This window comes from Schistocerca piceifrons, chromosome 7 (assembly GCF_021461385.2).
Source record: "Schistocerca piceifrons isolate TAMUIC-IGC-003096 chromosome 7, iqSchPice1.1, whole genome shotgun sequence".
Lineage (NCBI taxonomy): Eukaryota > Metazoa > Arthropoda > Insecta > Orthoptera > Acrididae > Schistocerca > Schistocerca piceifrons.
In genome coordinates this window covers 459,382,110-459,407,624 of record NC_060144.1, presented here as the reverse complement: position 1 = coordinate 459,407,624, position 25,515 = coordinate 459,382,110, and positions in this window count along the sequence as shown.

The following is a 25,515-nucleotide window of genomic DNA, read 5'->3' as shown; positions in this document are numbered from 1 at the left end:
CATTTTTAAAAATATGCCCGATCTGGTTTTGCTACATTAACTTCGTCTTTAATCTCGATGGGGAATCGCGATATAATTTACCGCTTGAAAATGTTCCATCGCTTGGTATCGGTAGTGCTAAATGAAACATAAGGAAAGTAACTGTGGTAGATTTTTTACAACACTATGAATTACATGCCTTTTATTGAGGCTGCAGAGCAGCGTATACAAGAAATATTTTTCACTCACATTTAGCTTTAGTCATTGAAGTGCCTTGTCTCCACATAATTTTGACACATCTGTTTTGGTTACTGAAATGAAGAAATGGAAAATTTAGTAAATGAAATAGGATACTGAGGAATAGCTGTAGAAGCAAACAATAAAATTTCTACACTTAACCTTAGCGCAATATAACATGAAATGATTAAATAAATTTAATTCATTCAATATTTACGTCTTTGTTGTATTCGTATTTGCAATAGTGAATGACAATTTTTGATACAACGATATCATTAATTGTTTCATCCTGCAATCCATATGGCTATTACTTTTTGCAGGAAGGAAATGTAGGTTTAAATATTTAGTTGTTTTTAATATTCCACTCACCCACTAATAAAGGAGCTACTTAAGGTGGCGTTCTCATCAAGTGTCTTTGGTGATCTGAAGCTGAAGCGTTCAAGATTGTAAATAACCACAAAGCAAGGAACCTCTATTTTAGCTTTATGTCCTTCCTTCATTTCCGAATCCTTGAGCGAAACTACATCCACCCTTAGAAAATACAGTTATTTTTTTCGTTGATGTTAAGTACAGAACCGCAACAGAAAGGTGACGAAAATGCGATAGATGCTGGGAAAAAAACTAATGTATCACCAGGTCACTCCTTTTTCTTCTTATGCCCTGTATCTTGAAATAAGAGTCAGTCGCGGACTGTTTCTAAGGCTGCGGTAGACGTGATAGAATGCATTACCAGTCAAGATCGGCTGATTTCGTAAGTGTTTTTTTTTGTGCAAAATAGGCAAGAATACCCAATATGACAGCAAACATTTCTAAGTCATGCATAATCTTCTGTAAGTAGGGTGCAGGCAGATTTCAGTGTCTTGCGAACTTATTTGTAGGTATTTATTTTTGCTGTGAAGAATACGTGGGCGCGCACACACACACACACACACACACACACACACACACACACACACACACACACACCCGTATTGTATGTATCTGCCTGTGTGTCGGGGGGGGGGGGGGGGGGGAGGGTAGGTGGTTAGGTGTGTGAAATATGTTAACAGAGTAGCATGATATGTCTTGAAAAACAAATAACATCCTACAATCGTTGTCATTAAGTATCAGGATGCAACAATTGAGTTTCATAACGACTTCTCCAGCACGGAAGTAGTATGTCAAACTCACTACGAATTCGTTTCCTGTATTCGTCCAGCTAATTACTCAACTTCTTATGGATTTGTGAAAACGACTGAAGTGTTTACATTAAACATTAGATATTTCATGACACACAACCCGTAAATTAAAACGGTTTAAGTTATACCAAAAATGATTTTTTTTTTAATTTTTTACCTTCTAAATTTCTTGTAACGTCACTAGTTTCTTCCGCCGAGTAACATCTTTTGTAGCTCATCTCTCTGACGTGTCTTGGGTTGCCTGATTTTTTATAATAGTAACATCAAAAACTATAGTACAGTGATAATTACTATTGTCGTTTGAGAACAGTTTTATGAAAATTGCGTTCCTTGGTTGTTACAGTACATTTTTCCGGTTGTTTTTAGGTACAAATGTCTTACTTCCTACTCACACGAATATATTATTTTTCAGGTACGTTATAGCGTGTTGGTGGTATTTCACGTATTTCTATGTATCCACTTACAAAGCTTCATCAATATCAAACACTGCAAACTCTCTTCCTTCCAACTGTGTTCAGCAGTTTTGCTTGCCACGTGCGGAGGTGGCTCATAACAGCACAAAATACAACTGGAGAAGTTATCCATTTGAGCCTCCCTCCACGTTCAGAGACTGCTATGTGTGTGCCTGATTCCATAGCATACTTGCTGGACACGCTCCACAACTTCGTGGCGGTGTGTTACATGGCGGACAGGTCCATGTGATAGCTTCAGGGACGTCTATCTAAATGTAAATGACGATGCGTCAGAACTTTAAATGGAAACCAAACGCCCATATTGTGCAGCGACGACATGGGACACAGGTGCCGCAAGATTTAAAAAATACAGGTCGTGCTGTGAGGAAATGAATGTGACAAACCAAAATCGCCAAGTTTCAGGTAATGTGTTGACAACGGGAGGTTATTCACATCATCTGTCCAACAAAGATGAACTCGAAGAACGAATAAATGCAACAGGCGAAGCCTAACACTTTATTTCAGTGGGAAATCGATGCAAGAGGAAACAGACTATACATATATTTAGGGTTATTTCTTTTTTTTTTCATTTTCAGTTGCGTCTAACAGGATGAACTCCACATCTTTGCCACGAATATTTTAAACCGTCTATAGCGCATATGAATCCGCAAACAAAGTGTAACCAACACTATGAAGCTGAGTATCTGGATATTACTATTAGAAAGTTTGCGTAAGAGAATAGGAGAATTTAATATTACAATTACGTATTCTGTAACGTATTTTTATATTTACTCAAGGGAAATCTTGTGAAACTGCAGGAGATGAGAAAGATAAGACGTGTACTGCATTCAAGTATTACCAGAGAATACTGTATTGTGAGCCATCAATATGCGGCACAAAATTACGAGGACTTAAAGAGGACAATAATATGGGCATATGAGGGAAAGTTTCTCATGTACGTGACAATAAATTGCCATAGCTGTGTTAAATGGAACCGCGTTTTGATGGCTCACAATTTTTATCTTTCTTTCCTCGCCTGGCAGAGAAAAATACGTTACATAATACGTAATTCTAATATTAAATGCTCCTATTCTCTAACGCAACCTTTCTAATAGTAATTTCCAGATACTCGGCTTCATGGTGTTGGTTACACTTTGTTTGCGGATTCATATGCGCTATAGACGGTTTACAATATTCGTGGCAAAGATGTGGAGTTCATCCTGTAAGACGCAACTGAAAATGAAAAATAAGAGATAACCCTACATGTATGTATAGTCTGCTTCCTCTTGCATTGATTTCCCACTGAAATATATACAAGTGAAGGAAAATCTAAATTAATCTTATGAATATTGGCATCCAGAACTTTAAACTCATCCATAGCAAAAACATAGAAACTGCTTGCTTAAAATCTAAGATCTATGCTGAGCACGATACGTATTACCTTTTGACAAGCGTTTCTGTCGAGCCACAAACTGAAAGATTAATGTTTATATTTTTCATGGTATAAAAATTTAGGGAACTTGTTTCTGCCTATTTAAATAATGTGGAGACCGCATGTGGCACTTATGGCGTAACACAAAAACCTCAGTAACTTTTGCGATCAGATGGACGGCATGTAACACAAACGAAATAGCTGGTGACTGCCTACGTCTACAATATTTTCAAGAAAAAAGTGAGTACATGTAAATCCCTAAACACTTTTCAGTTATAATTAGATGCGGACGTTTCGAGCAGTCTGCGAACTTTCTTCTGAAAGTGTCTTGCAAGCAGATACAACTGCCTTGTAGTTCGTTCCTTTTGTGAAGTATCCATAAAGAGCCAGACTACTTCAGCAGTCTTCAATGTTGTGATGACTGATTAACACTGAGTAATTCCTCATCGATAAATTGTTACCGCACTTTTTATTGTTTCACAAAATCTTTGTCAGGCTACTGCAGAAATATTTCTCTTTTTGCCAACGAAAACTGTATCAGTCGTTCAGTTTGAAACTGCTTATTGCTGCGAAAATTACGTGAACCACTGAGATTTGGTCTCACCAATACCGACATGAAAGGGTGAGGACAAGTAACATTAATCAAGTTATGGGAGTATCCAATATTGCATGGCGACAGATGACGAACATTTATAATACAAAGATCGATAAATATTTGATATCAATTAAAAAATTTGTAAAAGAGAAGAAAATTTTCAGAAAATCATTAGGTCAGCTGGCACTCATCGATAGAACATGGATGTATTTGTGTTAGCTTGCTATTAAAAGCGAGTATTCTCAGTATGAAATGCATCACAGGGGATAGTCATTGTCCAATAGATTACTGGCTTATTCGGTGTATCACTTTCATTCTTTTTCCTAACAAGCAAATAAAACACGTAGCTGAGTCAGCTGAATGATGGAATCAGGTTAGAAGGGGATATCGTTTTGCGCCATGACAACAATCTAATTTCATGTCCTGAATAGGAAAGTGAATAGAATTAAACGATGTATTATACACTAGTTTATGAAGTGTATCTTCTCAGTCACTACGCCCGTAACTGTAACATCTAATATATTTGTTGCCAAATACGAGAGTATTGCTAGGAGGAGATCAATTAATCCATTCATAAATTCCATTTCTCAAAAGTCTATAAATTATTTAAATACTGCTAGACACTAGAGAAATTGGAAAAGTAGTGGCTAACGGAATGATGAAAATATACAACAGAAATGTGTCCCTGCTCATAGGAAAAGTACATTTTTCGTCGTCTTTGTAAAAGCGAATTGGTTGAAACTTACGCAACTAATTTGAGGCTACACCTTTTGAACTGATAGCGTTTTCCCAGGCTATCGTGTCTACAGTTGGCGCTGAGAAGCAGAAAATTCTCACACACATGTTTCAACTTCAGGAGTACGTTATGTGATCAAAAGCACCCGGACACCTGGCTGGAAATGACTTACAAGTTCATGGTTTCCTCCATCGGTAATGCTAGAATTCAGTATGGTTTTAGCCTTGATGACAGCTTCCACTCTCGCAGGCATAACCCCTCCCCCCCCCCCCCCCCACCACGGGGTCCACAACTCACAACTCTTTTGCGGATACGTGCGTGGCGACCATGGGGCCCAGAGCTAGTGCAGTTCTCCTTCCTTTCCGGGCTGCCCTACCCCTCTTCCTCATCCCTCCTCGTCCCATCTCCTTCTCCCCCTTACCTCCCCTTCACACACCCTCTTCTTGGGAGTAACATATCGAGCCTTCGTCGGGAGACAGACGTTTGAAAACTCCAGGATCCTGTTTGTTTTTCTCCATCCTCACGCTTTCTTCCTCTCTTGATGTTTCCCTATGTTCACTCTTCTCCTTGCTTTCATGCCCTTACTTCTATTTCTGCCTCATTCTCCTTGCCCTATTCTCCTTGTCTTCTTTTATGTGTCTTATTCTCCTCTTCGGCGCTTAAGATCCTTTCTTCTATCCATCTATCACTCTCTCTCTTTCCTCTCTTCGCTCCTCCCTGAGCGTGTCTGAAGGCCAACCCACGCATTCGCCCGCGTAGCCGGTGACGGGGTAACGCGTAATTCCCCGACCTGGGTAGACAAGGAAGGCCCCCTGGTAAAGGCCAGGCCCAGGCAGGGGTGATAGCCAGAGCTGTTACCTTCCGAACGCGCCGATTGGTCCCTCCGACCGTTTCTCGGGATGTGTGACCTGAGGTGTGAACAAAGGTGGGAGTGCTATCTGCGACGGCCCCCACAAGGAAGGAGTGCACCATCGGAGACGGTGGAAATAGTGGGGGATTCATCCGCAATGGATTTCTCTTCTTCTTCTTCTGCCTTGTCTTCTGCCCCCACCCTCCGCCCCCCACCTCAAAAAAAAATCTCCTGTTCCGAAAATTCTACCACCAGCACCGAAGTTTCTTGTTGTCACAAGATCTGACGGTCACCATTTCTCAACAGTCAACCCTTTCGTCATTCGGAAGGGTGTAGATGCGATTGCAGGTACAGTGAAATCTTGTACTCGGTTACGAAACGGTACCTTGCTGTTAGAGAGCGCCTTCCAGGCCCAAAAATTACTTCCAGCCACACTCTTACACACATTTACAGTAAGGTTGGAGGCCCACCGCACCTTCAATTCGTCGCGTAGCGTGGTGTATACCAAGTCACTCAACAGACTAACTAATGAGGAGATTCTGTCTTTGCTCTCTGATCAGGGAGTGACGGCCGTCCATTGGGTCGCGAAAAGGGTCGACAAGGACCTCATACCGACCCGAACCATATTCCTGACATTCGACAATGTGCAATTGCCTTCACGAATGAAGGTGGGTTTATGAGATCGTTTCTGTTCGGCCGTATGTACCCAGCCCTACAAGGTGTTACCAATATCAGCGGTTTAACCATACACGGCAGTCTTGTTCAAGTGTTGCTAAATGCGTTACCTGTGGCAGGGACGCCCATGAAGGTGGCTGTCCACCTCCATCCTCTCGTTGCATCAACTGTATGGGCGACTATGCTGCCTCCTCTCGCAACTGCCCCGTCTACAACGATAAGAAAACTATACAGGAAATTCGAGTGAAAGAGAAGGTGTCGACCTCGGCTGCTCGCAAGTTATTCAATAGCAGGAAGCCCACTGTGCTACCGGCAGATAAATACAGTACCGTTCTCGCCTCTCCTTGCCCTACCAGGGAGGTAGCTACACAGACATGCGATCTAACATTTAGCGATTCGGTCGTCAGATTGGCCAGCGCTAAGATGGCCCGATCAACGTCTCCCTTCCTCCCACCAACCCTAAGGCTCAAACATCATCATCTGCTACTGCTAAGACGAGGACATCTAAATCAGATGCTCGGACCTTCAAAAAAGAACCGGCATGCGAAGATTTCTTGCGTCCACCGACTTCACACCCACCAACTGTTCTTTCGACAACACGTAATTCTTCAAAGAAGGTTCATAGAAAAAAGAGTTCTCCATCTCCGCCGAGGCGCGTTTCTTCTCCTGCGCCACCCAGCGGTTGCCGTCCCCGGCCATCTTCAGTTTCGCCAGGCCGCACCGCTGGTAGCCGATCATCTGCCCTTTCACCGGCGGAGGAAGCTGCCCCTCCTGACCAGCTCAGGAAGGTGGCAGTCGCAGCTGTTGAGTTGATGGACCATGACTCACCACCAATCGATTGCAGTAGCAGTGCTCCCTTGAAGCCAGGCTCTCAGCGACCATCGAGGTAACCCTTTCTTGTTTCTACTTTTCCTTCTCGTTTTCATAATGGCATTTCTTCAATGGAAGAGTCGCGACATTCGGTCTAACCGAGAGGAACTAAAATTGCTCCTTCGAATACAGTGCCCATTTGTCGTAGGTCTCCAAGAAACGAAGTTATGCCCACGCGATCGTATTGACCTGGCACAGTATACTTCCGTGCGTTTTGACCTACCCCCTGTGGCAGGTATTTCGGCTCATGGAGGGGTCATCTTGCTGGTTCAGTATGATGTCTACTACAATCCAATAACATTGCACACATATCTGCAGGTAGTTTCCGACCGAATTACTCTCCCCACTTTCGCGTTTTCCATTTGTACTATTTACACTCCATCATCGTCTGCCTATACTAGGGCAGACATGATACAACTGCTTCCTACACCATTTTTGTTGATTGGAGACTTTAATGCCCACCATCCCCTTTATTCTAGGGGTAGCGTCTTTGATTCATAATCTAAACGTGTTCGATTCCCGCCACAGCCTAAATTTTGATAAATAATCAGGATTGGCGGCCGAAGACTTCCGGCATAAGAAGTCAGCCTCATTCTGCCAAAGGCCTTGTCAAAGAGGGCGGAGGAGTGGATAGAGGTTCAGGGCACTCTCTTGTCCTACGGGTGGGAAATTGCCCCTAAAGGCGGAACAATCAGCAAAGATCAACGACATGAAGATGCAGAAGGCAATGGAAACCACTGCATTAAAGAAACGTAACGTGTATCCACAGGACATGTGGCCTGTATTTGAAGAAGTGTCATGATGATCTCTCCATTGGCAAAAGATTCCGGAATAGTTCCCCATTCGGATCTCCGGGAGAGGACTGCCAAGGGGGAGGTTACCATGAGAAAAAGATTGAATAATCAACGAAAGGATAACGTTCTAGGAGCCGGGGCGTGGAATGTCAGAAGCTTGAACGTGGTAGGGAAACTAGAAAATCTGAAAATGGGAATGCAAAGGCTCAATCTAGATATAGTAGGGTCAGTGAAGTGAAGTGGAAGGATGACAAGGATTTCTGGTCAGATGAGTATCGGGTAATATCAACAGCAGCAGAAAATGGTATAACAGGTGTTGGATTCGTTATGAATAGGAAGGTAGGGCAGAGGGTGTGTTGCTGTGAACAGTTCAGTGACTGGGTTGTTCTAATCAGAATGGACAGCAGACCAACACCGACAACGATAGTTCAGGTATACATGCCGACGTCACAAGCTGAAGATGAACAGATAGAGAAAGTGTATGAAGATATTGAAGGGGTAATGCAGTGTGTAAAGGGGGACGAAAATCTAATAGTCATGGGCTACTGGAATGCAGTTGTAGGGGAAGGAGTAGAAGAAAAGGTTACAGGATAATATGGGCTTGGAACAAGGAATGATAGAGGAGACAGACTAATTGAGTTCTGTAACAAGTTTCAGCTAGTAATAGCGAATACCCTGTTCAAGAATCACAAGAGGAGGAGGTATACTTAGAAAAGGCCGGGAGATACGGGAAGATTTCAATTGGATTACATCATGGTCAGACAGAGATTCCGAAATCAGATACTGGATTGTAAGGCGTACCCAGGAGCAGATATAGACTCAGATCACAATATAGTAGTGATGTAGAGTAGGCTGAAGTTCAAGACATTAGTCAGGAAGAATCAATACGCAAAGAAGTGGGATACGGAAGTACTAAGGAATGACGAGATACGTTTGAAATTCTCTAACGCTATAGATACAACAATAAGGAATAGCGCAGTAGGCAGTACAGTTGAAGAGGAATGGACATCTCTAAAAAGGGTAATCACAGAATTTGGGAAAGGAAACATAGGTAAAAAGAAGGTAGCTGCGAAGATACCATGGCTAACAGAAGAAATACTTGATGAAAGGAGGAAGTACAAACATGTTCCGGGAAAATCAGGAATAGAGAAATACAAGTCGCTGAGTAATGAAATAAATAGGAAGTGCAGGGAAGCTAAGACGACATGGCTGCAGGAATAATGTGAAGACATCGAAAAAGATATGAATGTCGGAAGGACAGACTCAGCATACAGGAAAGTCAAAACAACCTTTGGTGACATTAAAAGCAACGGTGGTAACAATAAGAGTGCAACGGGAATTCCACTGTTAAATGCAGAGGAGAGAGCAGATAGGTGGGAAGAATACATTGAAAGCCTCTATGAGGGTGAATATTTGTCTGATGTGATAGAAGAAGAAACAGGAGTCGATTTAGAAGAGACAGGGGATCCAGTATTAGGATCGGAAATCGAAAGAGCTTTGGAGGACTTACGGTCAAATAATGCAGAAGGGATAGATAACATTCCATCAAATTTTCAAAAATTATTGGTGGTGTGGCAACAAAACGACTATTCACGTTGGTATGTAGAATATATGAGTCTGGCGATATACCATCTGACTTTCGGAAAAGCATCGTCCACACAATTCCGAAGACGGCAAGAGCTGACAAGTGCGAGAATTATCGCACGATCAGCTTAACAGCTCATGCATCGAAGCTGCTTACAAGAATAAAATACAGAAGAATGGAAAAGAAAATTGACAATGCGCTAGGTGACGATCTGTTTGGCTTTAGGAATAGTAAAGGGACGAGAGAGGCAATTCTGACGTTACGCCTAATAATGGAAGCAAGGCTAAAGAAAAATCAAGACACTTTCATAGGATTTGTCGACCTGGAAAAAGCGTTCGACAATATAAAATGGTGCAAGCTCTTCGAGATTCTGAATAAAGTAGGGGTAATCTATAGGGAGAGACGGGTCATATACAATATGTACAACAACCAAGAGGGAATCATACGAGTGGACGATCAAGAACGAAGTTCTTGTATTAAGAAGGGTGTAAGACAAGGCTGTAGCCTTTCGCCCCTACTCTTCAATCTGTACATCGAGGAAGCAATGATGGAAATAAAAGAAAGGTTCAGAAGTGGAATTAAAATACAAGGTGAAAGGATATCAATGATACGATTCGCTGATGACATTGCTATCCTGAGTGAAAGTGAAGAAAAATTAAATGATCTGCTGAACGGAATGAACAGTCTAATGAGTACACAGTATGGTTTGAGAGTAAATCGGAGAAAGACGAAGGTAATGAGAAATAGTAGAAATGAGAACAGCGAGAAACTTAACATCAGGACTGATGGCCACGAAGTCAATGAAGTTAAGGAATTCTGCTACCTAGGCAGTAAAACAACCAATAGCGGATGGAGCAAGGAGGACATTAAAAGCAGACTCTCTATGGCAAAAAAGGCATTTCTGGGCAAGAGAAGTCTACTGATATCAAATACCGGCCTTAATTTGAGGAAGAAATTTCTGAGGATGTACGTCTGGAGTACAGCATTGTATGGTAGTGGAACGTGGACAGTGGGAAAACCGGAACAGAAGAAAATCGAAGCATTTGAGATGTGGTGCTATAGACAAATGTTGAAAATTAGGTGGACTGATAAGGTAAGGAATGAGGAGGTTCTACGCAGAATCGGAGAGGAAAGGAATAAGTGGAGAACACTGATAAGGAGAAGGGACAGGATGATAGGACATCTGCTAAGACATGACGGAACGACTTCCATGGCACTAGAGGGAGCTGTAGAGGGCAAAAACTGTAGAGGATACAGAGATTGGAATACGTCAAGCAAATAATTGAGGACGTAGGTTGCAAGTGCTACTCTGAGATGTAGAGGTTAGCACAGGAAAGGAATTCGTGGCGGGCGGCATCAAACCAGTCAGTAGACTGATGACAAAAAAAAAAAAAAAAAAAAAAAAAAAAAAAAAAAAAAAAAAAAAAAAAAAAATATCCGCTTTGGGGCTCTCCAGCATCCTGCCCGAGAGGCTCCCTCTTAACAGACCTAGTCAACCACCTCAATCTAGTCTGCTTAATTATCGGTGCAACTACCTTCCATTCGGACGCAATGCGTACCTATTCCCACTTGGACCTCTCAATATCCACTATCCAACCTGCACGTCGGTTCGAGTGGTATGCTCTGTCTGATACGTACTCAAGCGACCATTTCCCCTGCGTAATCCATTTCCTGCATCACACCCCTTCTCCACGTTCCACTAGCTGGGACATCTCCAAAGCCGACTGGGGGCCTTTCACCTCCCTGGGGACCTTCCATGATCAAAACTTCTCCAGCACGTATAGTCAGGTAGTATACCACACGGACGTTTCTCTCTCTGCTCCTGAATATTCCATCCCTCGTACTTCCTCTTCTCCACGCCGAGTCCCAGTCCCCCGGTGGACTACAGCATGCAGCGACGCTATTCGTGCTCGGCGTCGTGCTTTAAGCACCTTCCAACGCCACTCTACGATGGCGAACTGTATCAGTTACAAACGACTCCGTGCACAATTTCGTCGTGTTATCAAATAAAGCAAAAAGGGTTGCTCGGTGGCTTTCACCAGCTGATTCACCAGTTTTGCTCCTTCTTCGGTTGTCTGGGGTGGCCTGCGCCGGTTATCTGGCACTAAGGTTCACTCCTCGATTTCTGGCTTGACTGTAGCGAATGAAGTCCATCTGGATCCTGAGGATGTCTCAAATGCCTTCTGCCGCTTTTTCGCCGAGGTTTCAAGCTCTGCCTATTACCATTCTGCCTTCCTCCCACGAAAACAAGCAGAGGAGGAATGGCCACCTTCTTTCCAGTCCTTGATTCGTGAAAGTTACAATGCCACCGTCACCGTGAGGGAACTCGAAAGAGCACTCGCCCGGTCCCGATCCTCTGCTCCGGAACCCGATGGTATCCATATTCAGATGCTGAAGAACCTTTCACCTGCCGGTAAAAGCTTTCTTCATCGCGCTTATAATTGCATCTGGATTGTAGGTCATGTTCCCACACGCTGGCGTGAAGCGATTGTTATTCCCATACCCAAACCAGGAAAGGACAAACACCTTCCTTCCAGTTATCGCCCTATCTCCTTTACCAGCTGCGTCTGCAAGGTGATAGATCACATTGTAAATTCTCGATTGGTTTGGCTCCTTGAATCTCGACGCCTCCTTACCAATGTCCAATGTGGCTTTCGTAGGCGCCGCTCTGCTGTTGACCACCTAGTTACCTTGTCGACCTTCATTATGAACAACTCTTTGCGTAAGCGCCAGACGGTGGCGGTGTTCTTCGATTTAGAGAAGGCTTGCGACACCTGTTGGAGGGCGGGCATTCTCCGCACCATGCATACTTTGGGCCTTCGCGGTCGCCTCCCTCTTTTTATTAATGCATTTTTAATGGATCGAATGTTCAGGGTACGTGTGGGTTCTTTCTTGTCAGATGCCTTTCGCCAGGATAATGGGGTGCTCAGGGCTCCGTTTGGAGCGTGGCCCTTTTTGCCATAGCTATCAACCCAATAGTGGATTGCCTTCCAGCTGACGTTTCAGGCACCCTTTTCGTGGACGACTTTACGATCTACTGCAGCGCTCAGAGAACATGTCTCCTGGAAACGCTGTCTTCAGCGTTGTCTAGACTGTCTATATTCCTGGAGTGTCGCTAACGGTATCCGTTTTTCTGGTGAGAAAACGATCTGTATGAACTTCTGGTGTTACAAACAGTTTCTTCCACCATCCTTACATCTCGGTCCCGTTGCTCTCCCATTCGTGGAGACAAGAAAATTGTTAGGTCTTACTTTGACGGGAAACTTTGCTGGTCTCCACATGTGTCTTACTTGGCTGTTCATTGTACTCGTTCCTTAAATCCACATGTGTCTTACTTGGCTGCTCATTGTACCCGTTCCTTAAATGTCCTCCGTGTTCTCAGCTGTACGTCATGGGGAGCAGATCGCATGGTCCTGCTTCGCTTGTATCGGTCCAATGTCCGATCAAAGCTGGATTATGGGAGCTCTGTCTACTCTTCTGCCCGGTTGTCCATATTACGCCGTCTAAACTCTATCCACTATCGGGGGTTACGTCTGGCGACTGGAGCATTTTATACCAGCCCTGTTGAGAGTCTGTATGCCGATGCTGCCGAATTCCCGCTAAACTACCGGCGCAATATGTTGCTTTGTCGGTACGCCTGCCGGCTGATGTCAATGCCCGACCACCCGTCATATTTCTCCTTCCTTGACGATTCTCTCGATCGCCAATATGGGCTGTATGTCTCTGCCCTGTTCCCTCCTGGAGTTCGCTTTTGTCGCCTGTTTCAACAACTTGATTTTACTCTCCCTACGACTTTTCGAGGGGGTGAGAGTCCGACACCACCTTGGCTCCAGGCTCAGGTTTGCGTTCACCTTGAACTCAGCTCGCTCCCAAAGGAGAGGACCGCGGATTCGATATACCACTCGAGGTTTGTCTAACTTCGTTCGAGGCTCGCTACTAACGTCTTTATTTACACAGATGGCTCCAAGACTACTGCTGGCGTCGGATGTGCCTTTGTCGTTGGGGATGATACCTTTCTATCCGGCTCCTGGACTAGTGTTCAGGCTTTAACGCTGAGCTTCTTGCTCTTTATCAGGCTGTTCAGTATATCCGCCGCCATCGTCATTCTCCCTATGCCATCTGCTCTGATTCTTTGAGCGTCATTCAGAGTCTCCGTGACCCATATTCGGACCACCCTCTCGTGCAACGACTTCAATGGTCCCTTCAGTCGCTAGCTGATACCGGCGCTTATGTCTTTTTTTTTTTTTTTTTTTTTTTGATTCCTGGCCACGTTGGTGTGCCTGGGAACGAAGCTGCAGCCATGGCTGCTGTCCTCCTGCCTCGGACAGCTTCCTCTTGTGTCCCATCAACTAATGTTAGTGGGGTTCTTTGTCGGAGCGTTTCATCATTGTGGCATACGGCTTGGTCCTCTCTCCATGAACATAAGCTTAAAGCCATCAAACCGATCCCGATTGCTTGGACGACCTCCTCACGCCCTTCCCGGTGAGAGGAGGTCATTTTGGCCAGGTTGCGGATTGGGGATTGCCGATTTATCCACCGCTACCTATTGTCCGGTGACCCCGCCCCGCGGTGACCCTGTGGTCATCCATTGACGTTTCGCCATATTTTATTGCCCTGTCCCCCTTTTTATTCACTCTTGTGTTGTCCTGTGTCTGCGTCTACCTTACAGGAACTTATAGCTGATGGCGCTTGAACAGCTGCTCGTACCCTTAGTTTTATTACATTGATGGACTGGTCCAAAAAGGTCTAACTCTTTTGTTTATCTGCGTATTTGTAAGTACTTTCTGGTGTTGCCCCCTTGCGTTTCTTTTCTACGCTATTAGTGCATTAAAGTTTGTAACTGGGCGCTACTGACCTTAGTAGTTGAGCACCATAAGAAAAAAAAATCGCAGGCATACGTTCAGTCAGGTGCTGGAAGGTTTCTTGGGGAATGGCAGCCCACTCTTCACGAAGTGCTGCACTGAGGAGAGGAACTGAAGTCGATAGGAAAGACCTGGCACGAAGTCGGCGTTCCAAAACATCCCAAAGGAGTTCTATAGGATTCATGTCAGTACTCTGTGCAGGCCAGTCCATTACTGGGATGTTATTGTCGTGTAACCATTCCGCTACAAGCCGTGTATTATGAACAGGTGCTCGATCGTGTTGAAAGATGCAGTCACCATCCCCGAATTGTTCTTCGACGGTGTGCTCTGATGGTGCCACATAGAACCACAAGGGGTGCAACCCCCTCCATGAAAATTCCGTTCACAACGTAACACCACCTCCGCCGAATTTTACTGTTGGCACTACTCACGCTGGCACATGACGTTCACCGTGCATTCGCTGCACCCACACCCTGCCATCGAATCGCCACATTATATCCCGTGATTCGTCACTACACACAACCTTTTTCCACTGTTCAATCGTCCAGCGTTTACGCTTCATACACCAAGCGGGGCGTCGTTTGGCATTTACCGGCGTGATATGTGGCTTATGAGCGACCGCTTGACCACGAAATCTAAGTCTTCTCACCTCCCGCTTAACTGTCATAGTACTTGCAGATCACATCGGAAACAGTGGAACTAGGGATGTTTAGGACAGTGGAAATCTCGCGTACAGACGAGTGACCCAAGTGACAGCGAATCACCTGACCACTTTCGAAGTCCGTTGAGTTCCGCGGGGTGCCCCATTCTGCTCTTCACGATGTCTAATGACTACTGAGGTCGCTGATATGGTGTACCTGGCAGTAGTCGGCAGCGCAAGTCACCTAATATGAAAAACGTATGTTTTCAGGGGTGTGCTGATACTTTTGATCGCGAAGTGCATGTAACACCATCCCACGGAAACTCTTTTAAGTTCGTCAGCATGTTATTACAAATACTTTCAGTGACTCTTAAACTGTTGCTCGTTAGTAACTGACTTTTACAATGTGCTGCACCGCCACTATATGAATGTCCATGGCGACTGTACTAATGCTCTCATATGCTTGAGCGCCTGTGAGGTAAGCCAAAGTACTAAATGGTTCAAATAGCTCTGATGACTATGGGACTTAACATCTATGGTCATCAGTCCCCTAGAACTTAGAACTACTTAAACCTAACTAACTTAAATACATCACACACATCCATGCCCGAGGCAGGATTCGAACCTGCGACCGTAGCGGTGACAGACGGAAACGCCTAGAACCGCCCGGCCACACCGGCCGGCAAACCAAAATACTGCCTGCAAGTACTGTCAGTGGCAGTTAATCCTAATGCTACTTCTTCGCGATTTATAACAAGCAAAACATTTCAAATATGTTGTACTGTTACGACACGTTCGTACATAAACGGCGTGCAGTTGTAGTTTTGAGCACACCATGTCGGAAACCATGTCTGTTGCCTCACCTTAACCAAATAATGCAGTCATACACTAATGCTTCTGCGGTATCTATTCGCTACCGGCTCATTCCTATCTAGGTCTAGTAACAGAGATGTGAAACGCTCACACATACACACGCACGCCCGTGCACACACTCACGCACACACACACACACACACACACACACACACACACACACACACACACACACAGCTGCATTGGAATGACAAGTGCAAATTAAAATCAGAAGGGCTTGTGTAAGTATAACTTTGTTGCAGTCCGTCCACATTCTCCCTGATTAAAGCAGGTGGTTGTTCTGTATTATAGTGTGCTCTATATGAACTGTACATTCATGCGAGGTGCACCTGATAAAATTTCCAAATCACTGGACATATCTTCTCCATATAGTGTCCTTATCAGAACAGTAGACTTGTGCCAGGTGCAATATTTCTCTCATACAAAATACAGCTCGATCACTCAGTAGGTGGTAGAGTGCAATACATAATATTTTTTGCGAATAGCTTTTAATTTACTCTTCCACTCCATAGACATGTATTGCAGAACATTGTCCAACAGTAGAGTTTTAGGTGTAAATATCTCTCCTACATATCGATCAACTTTTGCTGCAACACTTTACCCACCTGCTCTATTCAATATAGCATTATGAACTTAATAAAATATGACACGGTCGCAGCCTCCTGTAGCTCTAGACAACGGTCCTAACAAATTCACAGCTACTAGCTGTAATGGCTCACATGCCAGAATGTTCTGTACATTTCCTTGAAGTGTTTTATTTACGCGTCTCAGCGTTTGACGTTGATCACAAAGTATTAATGCACTGCTTTTCTCTCCTCCATATGTTATCGAAAATGACGGTATCCCTCGACTTTTCCAAACACTTCTGTGCACCAAAATGAGCGTGACTGATAAGGATGTAATCAGTTAACTTATTAATACACTTCTTGGACCAAAAAAATTTTTCCGTCTGAAGCTTTCTCCCTTATTCTCCTAAGAGAATATATTTCTGAATAAGGTAATGTTCCACTTTTTTTAATAACTTCTACGTGTATTTAACCTCATATCCGTTTCGAATATGGATGATCCTCTACCGACTGGTTTCATGTCCTTACCTTCTCAGTCTATCTTTCTGAACACTAACTTCAATTCACACAATTCTGTATTTCACTTTTGATGCAAAACTGAAGCGACACCTTTCGTAACAGAGTCAGTAACTCTAATGCATTCCTCAGTCTCTACTGAAATGAAGAATCTAATTGTACACTGCAGAATCTCAGTTAATTCACAGTTTATTCACAGTTTCGTGATGCAACAGCGTGAGGTCCTTTTCTTCATAGTTCTTAGTCATGACTCCCCGTTGACTTATCCATTGATTTCTTGATAAGTATTCTGCCTCGAAACTCTTGTTTCTTCCTCTTTCGTTTCTCCCAAACTTCACTGCTTGTGATCCCTCATTATCGCTGAATTTTAGGAATCAGATTCATTCCAGAAAATTTAGTGTTTTATTTTAACAATGTGTACACAATAATTATTTTGAATCTTCTGTGTTCCTCCTATCGCCACAAGCTCATGAAGCGACCTCTGTCCCGATAGAATACTTTTCTTCTCCTTTTAAAATCATTTGACATTCATCAAAACCAAAACTGCTTTCCTTCCACGAAATTGCCATTTCTTAAACCAATTAATGACACATTTATATTTATCTTTCCTTATGTGATCGCGTCCAAGCTCGTACTAGCTCCTTTCACTTGCCACTCTCTCAATAACAAAAATTTTGTGGAGACGAACTTTTCCATCAGACCGAGGAGCATGTATCCAGTTAAATTTACTTTTAGTAACACAAAAAATTCATATTATACGTTTAATTTCACACACATTAAAAATCAGACCAAGTCAAACAACTACAAATTAAAAGATAGAAATATTGCAATCTTTATTGTGCATGTAGCGAAATATTACAATGGCGTAAAAGTGCTGTCATGGTGTGACGAGTGATGGATAATAAGGTAAAATCATATATAAGATTCATCTCAACGAAGTGCTAAATAAATATATAATAAGAACAGGAAATTGCTCCTACAGGAATTGGCGAGATTCGATATCGAAAACTTCAGTACTTACCATTGTGAGATTACCATCCATCTACGAGAACATACTGACAGATAATTGAGTAATAGAATAAAATTACATTTTCCACTCTGTAATGCTGCCATATCACGTACTCATTCAAACGGTAGAGAGTGTTAGTATTTCGAAATGCTGTGCAAGGCCGCATGGTGAACAAGTGGCGTGGGAATCTTCGCGCACTATGTAAACTGTCATTGTCCGTACCAGTCCCTCTAAAATTACTTGGAAAACAGATTGATCTACATTCGTCTCTCTACTAGCAGTGTAATAACTTGCATCTGTACAGTTTAATGTATTATTTGTGTACATACGAGATTCGAATGGACGAAAATGAAAGGGTAGATTTAGACTGAAGTGGGAAGTTTACTCTTGTTAGAAAACTGTACATAGCTTAGAGTTTAACGGACGGGTTCCACTGAGAGCTCACTAATAACAGTGCTCTTGGTCCACGTGCCAGCAGATATAGCTAGGGTGTTTACAGTCTAGTGATCAGGAACATCACTTTCTGTTTCCGTGCTAAATTTGTACTTACGTACGAGGGTTGGAACTTAAATAGTGGCAACTATTTATTGACAACCGATACAAAAGAGTTACATGTTTGCACCTGGTACGGTCCTTCAAAGTAGTCACCAGCATTGTGTAGAGCCCGTCGCCAGTGACGTGGAAGACGTAGTATACCGTTAGCATAGCCGGTTCTGTTGGTGTTGCGAACTGAGCGGTCTACTGCCTGTCGAACCTCTTGAAAGTTCTGAAGCGAATTCCACGAAGTGGTTCCTTCATCTTCGGAATCAAATCAAAGGCACAAGGACTTAAGTCCGGGGAGTATGGTGAATGGTACAATACTACCCAGACCCAACGACCCAACAGAGCTGCCACAGCTTGCGCTGTATGCGCTCGCGCATTGTCGTGCAAAATGATTGGTGGATTGCGCAAAAAGTGTCTCCACGTCCTTCGCAAAGCTGGTCGTAGGTGATGCTCCAAAAACGAACAGTAATACTGTGCACTGACGGTTTCCCGTGGAGGAATGTAAGGCGTAAGGATAACACCATCGTAGTCGTATACGAGAGTCACCATAACTTTCACCATACTGCGGCTGTGACGCACTTTTAACTTTCGCGGCGACCCATTGGAAATTTGTGGTAAGATCTTATGGGACCAAACTGCTGAGGTAATCGGTCCCTAATCTTTCAAACTACTTAACCTAACATAAACTAACTTACACTAAGGACAACACACACACACCCATGCCCGAGGGAGGACTCGAACTCCGACGGGGAAGCCATGCGAACAATAGCAAGGCGCCCAAGACCACGCAGCTACCCCACGCGGCTGCGGCGACCTATAATGACGCCATTCGTTGGATTGGCGTTTCAGTTTTGACTCTGCGATGTGGCCCATGTCTCATCCAGTGTTACGACAAGGCGTAAGAAAGCCTCTCCTTCGCGGTCGTAGCGCTGCAAGTGCGTCTGAGCAGCGTCGTAACGCATCCATTTCTGCATTTCCGTCAAGTCATGCGGAACCCGTCGTGATGCAATTTTTCGCATGCCCAGGGATGCCTTCAAGATGCGAAGAACAGTCGTATGCGCTAATTCAGTTTCGTGGGCGAGCTCACGAATCGTATGGCGTCGATCACTGCGTGCACTTCTTCTTCAGAGACGCTGGGCCAAACTGCCCGATGCATGTCTGTTACAGTTTGCCAAGTTTCATTGTAGGCTTTTACCCAACGTGCCACTGTTATGTACGGGAACGCCTGATGAAGACCTTGATGACACTGTTGTGCTGTACGACCTCTGGCACATTCAATCTTGATCCAACTCCGTTGTTCCTATTTCGGAAACTTAGTGACACCGTTACGTTAGACCGCTCGCTCACAAGTGACGGTGCTTCCCTCGATTGTGTACATGCCGGTGACGTGGGACGGGTGAGTCCACTTGCTCGGAGATAAGGTAGGTATGTCAACAACGTTTGCTATCAGCGACAATAGTAGATTGGTGTCTCTCAAAGAGTGTTGCCACTATTTAAGTTCCAACCTACGTATTTTTAGATTAACCGGCTTATGTGTTAGAGCCACCATACTAGAGCGAATTGAGAACAGTGTGTAACACTACTGCCCTAATCGGACGTAGGTTAGCTATATAAAGCCTGTACTGTAATAAGTTCACGGGCTTCACCTTATAAACAAGGATTTTAGTACATTAGATGACCGCGTGTACCTAATAGAAGCAAGATCGGACTTATTCTCAGTCAATAACTACAGTGATGCAACAAGCAAATGTAAAGTATAATAGCTCTTTCTTTCTTTGTTCGGTCTCAACGTCTGGATTTTGCTTTGAAGTTTCTTCCTCATTAGGTACAATGCCACAATTAACTGCATCCCTATTATTTTCACTGATTTTCTCATACCCTCTTTCAGTAAAAGTATATTCATTTTCCTTTACACCTGAAAATTCATCTTCACTAGAGTCATTACTACTCTCTTCCTCAACATCAGATTCACTTAAGCACGCTACTTTTGCACAATAGGGAGAGTTAGTACATTCATTTTCGTCTGTATTTACGTATCTATCATCATCTGAACTATCGTCGGAATCCGACCATTCCGGATCGCTTTCAGGTTCTAACATAAAAGCTTTTCTGAGACAGGCACTAAGTTCTTCCTCTGTATTGTCGTCAGGCTTAGATTTTAATTCAATCTCCTCTTTTGGCAAAACGGCCTCATCCTCAGCTTTATTCACATCCACTGTGACTTCATATTCGGTGTAATTCTCGTGGACTTTAATTATTTTCAGGTAATCATCTACCCCTTCTCCACGGTGCCTCTCGGTAGCAGCTTGTACTATTGGCGGACTGTTAGCAGAAGTTATTTCTTCATCAATGCGGAGGATTTCATCCTCCAAATCCTTCCTATCATTAACCTTCATCCTATTGGCAGCACGCGTACTTTGCGCGGCGCTATTTATTCTCCCCTCTTCAAATTTGGGCCACGTCACTTTATGGACGTCCCTACTATCTCTCTTTCCACCAACTAATTTCTTCGCCTCATACTCCCTTTTAAAATCCTCCCACTCACATCGCTTTAGGCCCTTGTACAGATCATCGATCTGCACACGCCAATCAGTTACTTCTGCTAATTCATCCTCGCCTTTTATCTCATTGCAAACACTGCTAACCGCACCTCTCTGTGTATTCACAGTTTCATTTATTGTTTCCTTTGCCACGGAATTATCACTCGTAAAATTTTCATTAGCTCTGACTGCTACGTTCGTACCTACTGCTGCCGTATTGCTAGCGGCTTCTTTCCGAACAATGTTCGGCTAGGCTGGGCCGTTGCCCTCTGATGCTCCACTCGCCTGTTAACATGTAGCGCTCTGTGCGGCAGCGATGATTCATTCTCGCTCGCACCTGACGCTGGTTTCGCCACAACACGTCGCCGCGTTCCATGCTCGTCCCTAGCCTGTCTTATTACATTACGGTCGGTCCGGTATCTTTTCTTGAATCGGGGCCGGTATGTATTGTCCGCTTCCGTTTGGCCCGCAACGTTCGCGGAAATTAGTTTCCCGCGTCGTTATTATTTTGCGCGGTATACCCTCTACCGCGACCTGGATTATTTCCTCTACCTCTTCCTCTGCCTCTTCCTCTCTGTATTACATTGACGCGAAATCCATCGCCGTCATTTCGTTCGTCATTGTGTCGGTTATTACGGTTACCAAAACTTTGATAATTGGCACGACTTTCGCGCCAATGATCTTCGTCTTCGACTCTTTCGAGAAATGCTTGGAAGCTGCGATGATTGCTTCCTACATACCTCTTTGAATCTTCTGGAAGTTTTTTATATAACTCCCAGATAATTTCTGAATCTGATCTTCGACCTCTTAAATGCGTCAATTTCCGGTACCAATGCTCACAGAAATCTTTCAAAGAATTTCTGCCCCGGTTATCATGCTGTTTGGCCATGATAAACTCGCGCCATAAATGGTCCTGCTTTTGTTCAGACCAATATTCTTCCGTAAATCTTTGCCTGAATTCTTCGAAAGTCATTCGTTCGGTATTTAAATTTATTCCCCAGCGCTTAGCGTCACCTGCTAAGGCGCTAATTACTACGTTTATCTTTTCCTGATCAGACAAGAGCTCAGGAAATACTCTCTCGCAATTTTTGATAAAATCTAACGGATGCCACCCGTTAAGTTTCTTGGCCGGATCGAAGCGTTCCTCGCCTTCTAACAGCTTCGTAATTGGTGTGCCATTACAGACAACACCAGGCCTATCTTTAATTTTGCTCTCCAGATCGAAAATTTTGCCCTGAATTTTCGTAGTATTTTGTTCACAATTGTGAACACATCCGGTTACTTTTTTACTTAAATCACTTTCAGTGTCTGAAACTACCTTTTTCAATTGCGATATCCCGTGTTGACATTCGTTTACGATCTCAGTTTTAAGACCGAAAACTTTTTCGTCTACCTTAGTTTCAACCAAAGGTTCTACTTTCTCTTGGATGTTGAGAACTTCAACATCAAATCTACTATTAATGTTTCCAATTTCCTCCTGCATAGTATCCATATTTTTGTTAATGGTATCAATTTCAAATTTCAGAGTATTTACCACAGAACTTAAATTACCCACTTTTTGTTCTACCTGTTCTATCTGTTTACTAATTTTAATTCCCTGTCCTTCCACCTGTGCTTTAATTTGATCCACCTGTGTTTTGAGTTGCTCGTCAACGTGTGTTTTAAGCTGCTCATTTTGCGTTTTGAGCTGCTGATCAACATGTGTTTTAAGCTGATTAACCTGATTGCCGACTTGATTTTGAAGTTGCTCATTCTGTCCTGCAATTTGTTTGGTTAATTGTTCAAATAAGTCGTTCATACTTAAAATTTTTATACTGTTTTGTTCTACAGGATCGATGTGTTCCGATTCTACTTCAGAAGTTTCTTTCGGTTCTTTCTTTATCTGTGGTGAATCAAATATGTCAGTGGATTCGTTCACATACCCACTATCATCTACAAAGTCACCCTCTGCTTCCTGTTTTGTCCCTTGTTGTGTTCGAGGCGATCTCAACCTTTCAATCTGTTCATTGACATGTTCGTGGTATTGTATGTACGCCGTCTTTCGCTAACGCCATCTGTTATCTGGCCGCGTAAACTCCGGCTACTGCCAGCCGCATTCTCCATTTCACTTGGCGCATCTACCCTGCCTACGTTCCTGTCCATATTGAATGCCAACTATACCACACTATTATACTTGACTCACACTGCAGTTTATTTTACTGAACTTTTATTGCAATTCGTGCCACTGAACATCCACTGTTCGGTATTTACATTAATTTGTAACCGACAACAGATGGATGTCCTGTCACCGGGAAGCCACTTGTAACACTACTGCCCTAATCGGACGTAGGTTAGCTATATAAAGCCTGTACTGTAATAAGTTCACGGGCTTCACCTTATAAACAAGGATTTTAGTACATTAGATGACCGCGTGTACCTAATAGAAGCAAGATCGGACTTATTCTCAGTCAATTACTACAGTGATGCAACAAGCAAATGTAAAGTATAATAGCTCTTTCGCATGGACAAGAAGTATACACAGTAGATGCCACCTATAATTAACAATTCGGTCGCCAGCCTGCTTAGGCAATTAGTGAGTTTTTTCTTGTACAAGTGGGTGCATGTACAAGCATAGTAATACGTAGTAATGATGCGTTATATGGCAAAGTTTGGAACCCGAAAAATCCACTGAACTAAAGTTTTCTCTTTTTGTACTAATTTGGACGAACTACATTTACACAACACCACACAGTAATGATTACTACTAACTGCATTTTGTATGTTGAGCGGACTGAAATCGGGCATAGATTGCCCTAGTGTCGACAATCTTAAAAGTACACACACAATATCACTATGAATGATGGAAACACACTAATACATTTAGGATTAATATAGAATTTAGCTTTACTGGTCAAATCTGATCAACACATTTCAAAGTTTGAAAGAATGGACAAGACAAAAGGGGGGGCCCTGAAACTGTTATAGTCGTTATACTGAAACTGTTAAGTACTGAAGGCAAATTAACACACAAAATTATCAATCTATGGATAACTACTCTTTTGCCTTACTTCTGAATAATTTAACTGTCATTATTTCTGGCTCAAATTAATTAAATAACATCGCTAACCCAATTCAAAAAAAAACTCTTTTGTTCTTTACCAACATTTGCAACAACACACAGAACTTCAGATCCCTTTATGACATAGATTAATCTGCTGATAATTTTCATTAACACAAGCATTAAACTTTCAGTTTAGGATACTCGGATTGCACAATACGAGGTAAGGATCCTGTCTAGGTCAGTGATCAGGATAAGTCATGGCTAAAGCAATTCTGGTAAAAGTCACGTTATTATTGAACCATTAGAAACAGTTTCGACACTGGTCCACACAGATACACTTCTAAAGGTGAAATAAATGTTTGACCTGTGCAAGTCGGCGCGGCGGATGGCGGGCAGCGAGATAGCGGGCAGCACGGCACACATGCAAGCACGGCTAAAGCTCACACAACATCGGCACTTTCCATCTTCGTAGCGTCGTAGTTTTTCCAATTTTGTGCCTCAGAATATAGCCATGCCAAGTAGTCGTCGGAATCGGTTCATCCGAGGCTCAATGGAATCCACTTTTCCTGGGTAGCCTCCTCGGTACAGTACGTGTACTTCCGACTGTTGCTCGCCTCCGACTGTGTTACTGAGCCCGTTGTGTCGAACCGCACCCGTGTGCGTTTTCCCGCCTCGCCTGCCTCCACCTTTTCCCGCTCCCCTACAGGTAGGGTATTCACCACAGGTTTTCTACTACACATATCCTAACGCATTACCTACGTATGGACCAAGTGTATAAATTACAATTTTCACATCTTACAATAGTTTTAACACTAAATACACTTCCCTTTGATTACCACATTATTTGAAATCTAACAGAAATAATAATATTCGTTTCAAAAGTTACACACAGTTTCTTTAACATGACACGAAAAGAATCGAAAAAGAAATTCAACACATTGCTATTATTAATTTATCTAAATTCATAAAGAAAAAAATTTATTATACGTATAATTGTCGTTACAAGTGGACTCGAAGATAGTCGCATAATTAGCTAGTAAATAAAAGTACTCAACTCTACGTAAAATCGAAATTCTGGACCATCACACACAGTTCCCAAAAATGTTGGCTTCCATTCTTGAAGAATGTTTACAGCATCAGGATATAAAAGCTGACAAGTATGTCACTACGCTTTTATTCACTATACTTTTCTCATGCAAAACACGAAAAGCGTTAGGTCATTGTTATGGGCTAATGTACATATGATATGAAAATCGGAGGAAACCATACTGCTTAAACTACAAACAACTCTAAGTCCTGTGCATAATTATCTGGTCGAAGCTAGCTGGTTGCAAGTACACGCTACTCAAGCTGACACGCAACTTGCAGAGTTGGCCGGCGCTTCGTCACTGGAACTGACAGAGGAACATTGATCGGCTTATGCAGTTAGCGAGGGAGCAGCTGAACAATTACGGAGATAAATATTTGCTGTAACAATTCAATCTTATTTTCCGGTCGTTGGGTTTCACTGTCAATGGCGTCCTTCAAACTGTGATTCCATTTT